The sequence below is a fragment of the Petaurus breviceps genome, unplaced genomic scaffold (genome assembly GCF_028583685.1).
Source record: "Petaurus breviceps papuanus isolate PSGF00001 unplaced genomic scaffold, PetGlider_PUasm1.0 151, whole genome shotgun sequence".
Lineage (NCBI taxonomy): Eukaryota > Metazoa > Chordata > Mammalia > Diprotodontia > Petauridae > Petaurus > Petaurus breviceps.
In genome coordinates this window covers 784,612-795,032 of record NW_027185712.1, presented here as the reverse complement: position 1 = coordinate 795,032, position 10,421 = coordinate 784,612, and the positions used below count along the sequence as shown (strand labels likewise).

The 10,421-nt window shown below is 38.6% G+C and overlaps 1 protein-coding gene across 4 annotated transcripts in view; it reads left to right on the top strand.

Moving 5' to 3' along the window:
* Positions 1-2,965: 2,965 nt before the first annotated feature.
* ARK2N (arkadia (RNF111) N-terminal like PKA signaling regulator 2N) overlaps positions 2,966-10,421 on the top strand; it is a 128,898-nt gene continuing 121,442 nt past the window's right edge. Inside the window, exon 1 of one of the 4 annotated variants that reach the window (XM_069075352.1) lies at positions 2,966-3,278. The gene's annotated coding sequence lies outside the window, so the exon portion shown is untranslated. The remainder of the gene's footprint in view (positions 3,279-10,421) is intronic. The other 3 variants (XM_069075328.1, XM_069075359.1, XM_069075356.1) reach the window with 3 other exon arrangements.

Sequence of the window (10,421 nt, the reverse complement as noted above, 5' to 3'; positions counted from 1 at the left end):
CTAATTTTATGGAGGCAGGACTGGAACCCAGGTCTTCTTGACTTCAGAACTGATACACACATGTATGTATGCATATATATCTATTCATAGTAACTTGCATTCATTCTCTACTGCTATAGTGCTGTATAGTCTAGTTTGAGATGGGGTATAGTTCAAAGAGTTCTGCACCATAGGCAACTCATTGAACCTCACTGACACTCAACTTTCCTACATATAAAATGGATATCATAATACTTATACTCCTTAGTTCATAAGATTATTTTAAGGAAATTGCTTTGTAAACCTTAACATTCTATGTGAATATAAAGCATTCTCTTTTGCAATGCCAATGTCACTGGGAAAATCAATACATATACTCCAATCCATTCCCTCATTTTACAGATAAGGTAGTTGAGGTTCAGATGTATCAAGTGACTCTCTAAATAAGAATAATAAAAATTAAATATATTTATAACCTTGCTTCCTAATAGCAGAGCCAGGATCAGAACCAAGAACTCTTGATACTCAGTCTAATGTGTTTTATACTATCACATACTGCCTCTTGTACCTTAATGTGGTATAATAAATGTCTCTCATGGCTTTCAGTACCATTGTGAATATTTTTATAACCCCTCTCTTCTCTTAAAATAAATTTTTGTTGATATATGTTTCTTATGTTTACAGAATTTCTCTCAGTATCCTCTCTCCTAGAGAACCATTCCATATAACAAATATTTTTAAAGAACAACAACCAAAAAAAGAAGAAAAGGAAACCCCCCCCAGCAAAAATAATCAACCCCTTTCTTCTTTATATTTAATAACACTGTGCTTTTTGCCTTTCTTAATAAGAATACAAATATGGCTTTTGAAATTAAAAAAAATCTTATTTTAAAAAGAATTTACACTTAACAAACATCAACATATTAAGTAAAACAAAACAGAAAATCGCATATGAAACCACAAATCTTATAGCTTACCCTTTTAAAAATTATATTTTTATATATTTCATATATTTCTTCAAATATATTTCAATTCAAATACATTTATTTCTTCATATATATTTTCTTTCACATGTATTTCTTCTCTCTCTATTTCGACATATATTATATATTGAAAAAAATTCAATATGTTATTTTCAAAGGTCAATAAGCAATTATTAAGTGCTTACTATGAGCCAGGCATCTGTGTTTCTGGACTTCTTTCTCTTTTATTCTATTCATTTTTTTTCTGTTTAGCAACATGATTGCTAGCCCTCCTCAATCCTCCCCATCCCATTCTCCTTCACTGAAACAAAAACAAAAAGAAAACAAAAAACTCCCCAGAAATCTCAGGAAAAAAAAGTCAAACAAAACAAATTCATACATTGACCATGTCTTGAAATGTGTGTATCCTTCTGACCCTTAAATCTATTACTTCTTCTTTAGACAGTGGCTAACTTCATTATTGGTCTTACGGAATTGTGATTTGTCATTGCATTGATTGGGGTTCTCTTTGCAAAATTATTTTTTGATGAGTCTTCTTGCCATTGTATAAATTGTTCTCCTGTTTCTCTATACTTCACTCTGCAGCAGTTCATACAAATTTCCCCAGGTTTCTCTGAAAGCATCCTTTTGTTATTTTTTTGTGGTGTAATCATCTTCCCTTATATTCATATTCCTAATTGGTGATCACCCTCTTCATTTGTTTCCAGTTTTTGGCTATAACAAAAAAGATCATTTTGTACTTACATATAGTCTTTCTTTTTCTTTACTGTCTTTGTGATATAAAGCCTCCTACTGTACCATTGATTGCTTTAAAGGATATGCGTATTTTAGTGACTCTTCAAGTACAGTTCCAAATCGCTTTCCAGAAAGTCTCTACTGATATATAAATTTCAAAGGATATATTTGTGTTTCTGTCCTCAGGGAGTCCCTCCAATAGCTATCGTTTCCTTTTTGTTTTGTTTTGTTTTGTTATCTTTGCCAGTTTGATGTGTGTAAGGTGGTGCCTCAGAGTTTCAGTTTGCATTTCTCCACCTATCTTTAGGAAACTTTTTTTTTTCTTATGGTTGTTGATAGTGTGGATTTCTTCCTTTGAAAATTGCCTATTTATATTCATCTTTTGGAGAATGATGTGTTCTTTTATATTTCAACCAGTTTCTTACAGATTTTGGATACCATTGCTTTATTAGAGAAACTTGCATCGATTGTTTTCTTGGAAAAATTGTGAAACTGGTGAAGTTTATTCTCAGAACCTTTCTTATTGTCCCATCCGACTCCCTCAGGAGCCCATTATCTTCATATTCTTCCCCCTCCCTCAAGAATATCTGATCTTAAAAAAGAGAAAACATGTTCACTCTAGAGTATTAATGTGTTATTATTCCCAGGGTGTAATTTGCGTTTTAAAAGCGCATTAAATCTCTAATCAAAGAATGAATCTGTAATAGTAGAATTTTAGGAATTATCAATAAGAACTAGGAGTTTTGTTTTTTGGAGAGAGGACCATCTTTACACTTCTCAGTTTACACCAGTAGGTAATCCTGTAACGATTAACCATTCATAAAACGTGCCATTGGTGTTTAGATGTGATTTATAAACGTAACTGGGTGGCCACTATTTGGAATTTTATCCGTGTGGGAAGGGGCGGGGGTGGGGGAGGGACGGGGTGTCCCTGCTGGCTGAAGTTACTGAATGGATCACGGTTTGATTGGGTAAATCAGGGGAGCCTTCATTGAGGAGGTAAATTTTGTGTAGAATCCAGAAGACCAGAGTAATTTCCCCTTCGAAATCTAGAGCAAGTTAGAGTAGAGGACACCTGGGAGGGAGAGAGGGCGAGAGTTGCTGAGATTAGCGCGCGCCAGACTCTACAGCGGGAGGATCACAGCACTCATTCCTGGAGGGGGCGATCTGGCGCTTTCACTGCCTCCCCTTTGCTTCCTTCTTCCTTCCCTCCCCCAGGAGCCCCTGGTGCAGTAGTCGCTCTAGCTGCCCGGCGGAATCTCGGTGGTTCCGGGCGGAAGTGAGGCGCGGAGTGGAGCGGAACGGTCTCTGGTGACATTTTCTCTGGGCGGCGCGGAGGAGAGAAGGGACCCGGCGGCGGTGGCGCCCGTGTTGTCGAGCCTCGGCCCCTGCCCCCTCGATCCGCTGGGGGCCTGCGTCCTGAAGGAGGAGTCGGCAGCGGGAGCTGCCGCTGCTGGGGCCGGGGGAAGTGTCACCGCGGCGGGAGAGGGTCTCGGCCAGCCAGCCATTCAGCCCGCCCGGGCTCCGGGCCGGGAGAGCCAGGCGGCGGGGGACAGCGAGAGGAGCCGCCGCGGAGCGCAGGTGAGCCGGGCGGCCCTGGCGGCCTCGGGCCCCGCACCTGGGGCTTGACGCTCCAGAGGCCGGGCAGAGGGCGACGGGACCTGTCCCAGTATAAAGCCGAGTGGCCCGGGTGTGAGGGGGACTGTGCTTGTTAGAGGGGGGAGCCTGAGTGTGTGTGTGTTGTACGTCCGTGCCCATGTGTGTGGTGTTTGCCTGCTCTTCTGTGTTGTATATGTATACTGTGTGGGTGTTGTGTTGCATGTGCGTGCCTGCATGTATGTGGTGCTGTGTGTGTAGCCCGTGTGTGATGTGTGTTGTATGTGTGTGCGTGCTCCTGTGGGTGCCCGTGTGTATGCAATGTGTGTGGTGTACGTATTCCCGATAACCGAGGCCATTGCGGTATTCCTTGCCTTTTGTATAATTGGGGTCTGGAGGCGACCCAGGTGGTGACAGGCTCGGTTTCCGTTCCACAAAGTCCCCAGGTGTTTGGGGGTCTGGGAGGAGACTTGAGGGTCCCCAGCTCAGGCAGCCGCTCCTCTGGCTCTTGGGACTTGCCACCCCTCACTTTTCGTGAATAACAGTCGTGTGTTCTTCCCAGGTTTTCTTCCATCACTTTTTTGGGGTGTGTGTGGGAGAGAAGTCTGCATAGGATGGGGGTGGGGGAGCCCCGGGTCAAGTGGGAGGGATTCCTGCCGGGCTCTCCTTGAGGGGAGTTTGTGTCCCTGGAGTTATTTCTCTTCTCCCTCGTCTTGGGGTCACAGGAGCAGGAGCTCGGTTCAGCAGCCCCACTTTCTCCCGAAGGGGGTGAGGTAGGGGGGCAGGTCAGAGTTTCGGGCACTTGTTCGCCGGCCGCAGTTTTCTGACCCTCCGGGGGCCAGATTAGGGCTTTTCACTTTTGTCTAGGCCCAGGACTAACTCATTCCAAGCTTTCCACCAGAGCCAGGTTTTTGCAGTGACCTGGTGCTTATGTGCCATCAACCAGCAGTAAGGCACTGGAAGGAGATCTCTAGAATGGAAACTTTTCCATATAATTTGAATACTAGCCTCACCTTTTTTCCCTTACAGTTCCCCCTGCCCCAGTGCAAGTTGGAGGGCATCCTTAAGTCTTAACATTGTCTTTATGAGTTTATCTCTAACCCTGAAATTTCTGGCTAGATATTACACTCTTGTTGCCGAGAAATTATTTTCTGTCTTGGATATACATAGATTTTTTTTTTTGAGTGGGGGAGGGTGGGTTTGGTTTTTTTTTTTTTTGGCATTAGGGAGGAGTAGGGTGAAGAGGGAGAATATTTTATTCATGTGTTTTTCCTCTTTCCCATGCTTGCATGAATCACGATATCTTTCAATAGAAAAAAAATCCTACCAAAGCCTTTTTAACCAAGCACCGGTCATTTAATTACAACTATATCTACCAGTTTTGTTCAGGTTATATTATTTTGTGATATGAACCAAGATAATAATTTAAAAGAGAGACCTGAATCAACCTTCTTCTGGGATAATTTTAAAACTGGAGGTTAATAACCTTCTAATATGATGTGATTTTGCTTATTCCACCAATCTGAGTTACTCCAGCAATCCAGGCTTGTTAAACCTATTAGGGTTTTAACAAGTATTTTTAATAGACCTACAGTTGATAGTGTTACCTAAATACCAAAGTGTTGGAATCATATATGGTCATTGATGGTACCAAAGGTTCATAATTTGTCAGAATGATAATATGTACAATTCAGGAAAACTTTAAGTGAAATGTACGTGGATTATATTGAGTTTTCTCCATTAGTTTGTTTCAAAACAGACTAGCTGAATTTTATACATTGTCTTATTAGAGAAATAAATATGGCCTCAACTTAATAAAAACCCCAACACTTGTAATTTAATCAGTGAGGAATTGCCTTCAGTTCATATTCAACTGAATTCAGAGAAATGCATGCATGCATGAATGAAAAAGCATTTTTTTAGGTGCTTACTATGTGCCAGGCACTGTGCTAAGTGCTGGAGATACAAATTTTTTTAAAAAAGATAATATCTGCACTCAAAGAGCTTATGTTTTAATAGAGAATTCTAATGAGGGATAATAATAATAAGTTTTGTTCTGGGGAGGTGGGTAGATGGAGTGAGGGTACACATTGATAGATGGTAAGATGGCTTGAATGGATGACTGAATAGAATGTGAAGCTAAAGCATTGTTTGGTGCCTAGGGCCAGCATGTAAATATATTGGGTTAAGTGGGCTAGTTTTCACATCATCAGTCACCAATGAAATGGGTTGAATCCTGGGACTGGAGCTCTGTAATTTACCATTTTGGAGAATTTTCTGTAGCATTAAGATGTTTAATGATTTGCCCACTCAGCCAGTATGTCTTATGTTTGACTTGATAACAAGTGTTTCTGATTCTAAGTCCAGTCCTCTATTCCTGAACACTATTGCCTCTTCATATTTAGAAGCTTAAGTATAGCTTTAGCTTTTCAATGTCTATGCAATTGTAAAAGCAAAGAACAGGAGACCTAAGTTTAAGACATGGTTCTGCCTCTTGGTGTGGGACATTGGCAAGTCACCTAGTACCTCTGAGCCTGTATCCATAGGTATAAAATTGGGATGATGACCTCTGCTAACTTCACAGTTATTATGAGGATCAGATGAGGCAGAGTTTATAAAATTGCTTTGAAAACTTTGAAGTACTATTCAAATGCGAGATAATATTCACTTACCCTGGGTAGTATTTTCATGTTATAGATGGAAATTTCAACTCAGGTATACAAAATCTAAGTGAAAGAAGAAGAAAGAAACACGGTTTTGAAGGAATTGACATCGGAAACACCAAGTACAATGGCTTTCAAGGAATTTATATTGAAAGCACTAAATATAATGAAATTCTTAAGTGAAAATATCATTTTCTAGGCCTTCAGTTCAATAAACATTAAATGAGCAAGACACTGTATTAGGGTAGATGAGAGTCTTGCCCAGAAGGAGCATATGCTGTGCTGGGAAGATACTACATATACATAAATAATTAAAGAACAAGGGAACTTGAGGAAAAAGAGCATTCTTACAAATTCCTATTTATTGGGACTTGCCGAACTGAACCTTGATAGTTTGGATTTTTGTGAAACTAGACTTCACTTTAAATTCACATGGTAGTGGCCCTACTACTTACAGCTTTTAATGTTTAATTTATACTCTGAAGTAAAACTGATTCTGATTTTTAAATTACTCCAAAGTTAAAGATTAATGCATTCCAATTTAATGCAGTATTCTCCGGACAGAATTCTCCATAAAACTCTTTACAAAGTTTCTTTTTGTACTGGTATTGATATTGTCATTGTTTCTTTGATAACAGACCTCCTTGTTAATGATTAGTAACTTGTTTGATTGCCTAATTACAGTTACTAATTCAAGGAGTGATACATTTCCTGCTGTGCTGTTTCCAGTGATTTCCTGCATTGTCCTCCCTCCCCCCCCCCCCCAACCCCTCAATCGTATTTGTGTTAAGGCTCAAGGAAAATTTGGAAGACTTGGGGTAGTAGATGAAGTTCATTTACAAATTTGGGACTGAGGAATTTTGGATTACTAATGCCTATTTTGTTCATTTCTGTAGCCAGTCATTTAGCTGTTACTCATCTTCCTAGCTTTTAAGTAAGGGTGTGATAACCCTACCTAGTTTGGGGTATTAATACTTATAATGGTATTTATCTTTGTGAATATTTTCTAGCGACACAAATTTAAGTCACTTGTCTTTTAATATTTCGTAAGAAGAAGCCTGTGTAAGTGAAAAGATTCAAGAGACCGAGGTCTACAGCAGGTTTGTTATGTGACTTAGGACAAGTCCTTTCACCTTAGTTGTCAACTGCAAAATGAGGGGGTTAGACCAGATGTTCTCTCGAGATTTCTTTTATCCCTGACATTCTACTATATCTGAATGTTTGAAGGTAAAGCAAGATAGAAACCAATTTGTTTTCATCTCACTCTTTTTTGGATAGCACTTTTAAAAATACCCCTTGGTTCCAGTACTGAGATTGTACTGGTTGTAGGTAGACAGTTCTCTTTTTAAACTAAAAGTCATTCAGTAGATCCCATTTGTTTAGGAATCCAAACTCCAGTCTTAATTCATTAATTTTCATTTTAAGGTCTCTTCTCAGGTTTTTTTCAGTTTCTTTGCCTTATTATCAGTCTACCTTCCTTTTTTCCATCCTTATTACTGTTGTGACTGAACTAAATTGAAATAAGTTGTCTTCATTTTCAGCTTCTGTGTGGGAAGCTGTTCTCAGCAAAAGTAGAATTCAGTTTCACACTCAACCCACAGGGCCTTGGTAGAAAGGAGTGAGAGTGAAACTGAATATCAGTAAAGCTTGTTTTTATTCTCATGGCTATGTGAACCTCTCTTGCAGTTCAATTCAGAGAATATTTATTAAATCCCTACTGTTTAAATCACTGACTGAGGATAGACTAATATGAGACCCTTTTTTCTTTTGTTAAAATAAATTTTCATTTATCTGTTGTTTTTGTATTACTCAAATCTGTCCCTATATTCCTTTGTGCAGTCATTCCATGTAACAAGGCCTTTAAAGAAAAAAAAAAGAGAAATCAGCATAATTATATGTTTTATGCAACTATATGTTGTGTATATATAATATACAAACATATATATCTTTCTTTTTCTAAATGTCATTATATGCACTGTTCCATATTCATGGATCCCTCATTTTTCTTTTTGGTGGGGGGAAGGCAGGGCAATTGGGGTTAAGTGACTTGCCCAAGGTCACATGGCTAGTATGTGTTAAGTGTCTGAGTCTGAATTTGAACTCAGGTCCTCCTGACTCCAGGGCTGATGCTCTAGGTAACTGTGCTACCTAGCTGCCCCAGGACCTCTCATTTCTGCAAGGGAATTGAAACAGGTGTCTTCTCCTGTCTTTTCTTTGGGACCACATTAATTCTTTATAAATTGGTAGCATTCATTTTCGATTGTTTGGGGGTTATTGCTTTTTTCCATTTATATTGTTGCAGTTATGTTTTCTTGGCTCTGCTTACTTTAGTTTGCATCAGTTTAGTAAGTCTTTCCATGCTTCTTTGTATTCATCATATTTGTTGTTTCTTAGGCAAATGATATTCAGTTGTTTTCATACACACTTTACTTAGCCATTCTGGACTTCTCTTTCAAGGTCCCTATGATAGAGTAGGGTTGAAGAGACATGCATACATATGCATATGTGTATATACGTATATACACATACACACACATATATAAAACTAATCAGAGCATTATAATGGGGTAAGTTATGGAGGAGAGGTCAGTGTGGTATGAGAAGGCAAAGTGATATGAGAAATTTGAGGTGAGACTTTAAAAAAATTCAAGGAGAGGAAGAACTTTGTTTATATATTTATGTTAGCATCAATATAGAGAGTTCCTGGTGAGGTAACTTAATCTATCAATGCAGATCAGTAACTGCCCTGCAATTTAAAGTCCTAGAGAATTTCCTGGGGTATTGGGAGCTGTCCTAGAACAAGTACACATAGCTTCTGTGTATCAGAAGCAGGACTTGGACCAAGGATGCCTGACTCCAGGAGTCTCTCATGTATATATTACATGTATATGTTTGTGTGTTGCCATATTAAAAGATGCTGCTGATTTTACTATGAGTGTCAAAGTCAAATTAGAATGAGTGCTGTGACTCCAAGTTGAGTATCCTTTTATTCCCTTTTGGTTAGCATTTACAGCTTCACTTTAGAGGGCTTGTTGATTTTTAGAGTGCCTAGCACAGCGATTAACATGTGATTATTGTACTGGAGTATTGCTTTAGGCTTGCTCCCTGCCTTTGATCAAAAGAAGTAACCCTGTCTCAATGTAGGTATGTCTGCTGTCATTAGTTTTTGGTTTTCAGTAGTAGTCAGACTGGCTTTGTAGAACTAAGAGTTACATAGATTTCAAATTATATTTCTTTTTTTTTTTTTTGGAGGGGGAAGATAGGGCAATTGGGATTAAGTGACTTGCCCAAGGTCACACGGCTAGTGTTAGGTATCTGAGGCTGGATTTGAACTCATGTCCTCCTGACTCCAGGGCCGGTTCTCTATTCTCTCTTCCCCACCTAGCTGCCCCTCAAATTATATTTCTTAAGAAAGAATTCTCATTCCTTCCCATCCTCCCTCCCCCAATTGTGAAGCATGCTAGTCAATTAAAAACAATAATAATGCAAATACTATTGAAGAGGAAACCCCATCAGGGTAGTACCAGATTCTTCATTTCCACATTTGTAAAATAAAGGGGAAGTGTTCAACTAGGACCCTTCTAGTTCCTGAATGCTATAATTTTATGAAAATGAAGGAGAAAGAGAAAGATTAGGACATGAGTGTGTAATAAAACCTGGCCATATTTGAATTTTGGGGAAATCTAGACCTGTGGTTTTCCTACCGTTTTTAGATACCAAGGTATAGGCAGAAATTACTGAAGAATAATTATTTTATTTACCTCTGTTTAGTTATTTAAACCTAAGGGAAAATTGCTAAGAATTTTAACAAATTTTCATTCACTACTTTATTTTCAGACTACTTTTCCCTTAGCATGGAATTAAAATCTTAGTGTCATTAACTTAGTATTGGTTCTGTAGAATGATTAAATTGTCTGCAAAAGCTTACAGTTTGCTGTGTGCAAAATATTTTTGGAGGAGATTTTTATTAACTTGGTTAATAATGGTCATTAAAGGAAAAGCAAGATTCTGCCTAAGGGAATGGTTAGAAGTTGATTGTGCTAACTTCTTTTACTAGGTAGGTAGACCGAATTCAGCATTCTCTTAGGTAATGTCTTCAGAGAGAGGTCTTGCTAAGTGGAAGTATGGATGTAGATCATAATAAAACAGTGATATTTTATTTTTGTTTTAAATATTGGTAGTATATTAAAAAGTATTTCATCTGCATTTGTTTGAGTTTATGCTGTAACAAGCACAGTCTGTTCTTAGATCAACACTTTTATCATTAAGGATTTTCTAACATTACTTTGTCCATCTTAGCTATTTGTTATGGGTCTGTCTGAGAGATTGGATAGATTCAGCAACATTTATCTTTGGACCTGTAGGTTTCAGTATATGGTGATGTAGCTTCTTCTAATGGAAATGGCATGGCTCTTTCTTGAACCTGTGGTCTGGTTATCAAAAATAAAATGGTTAAGGCAGGATC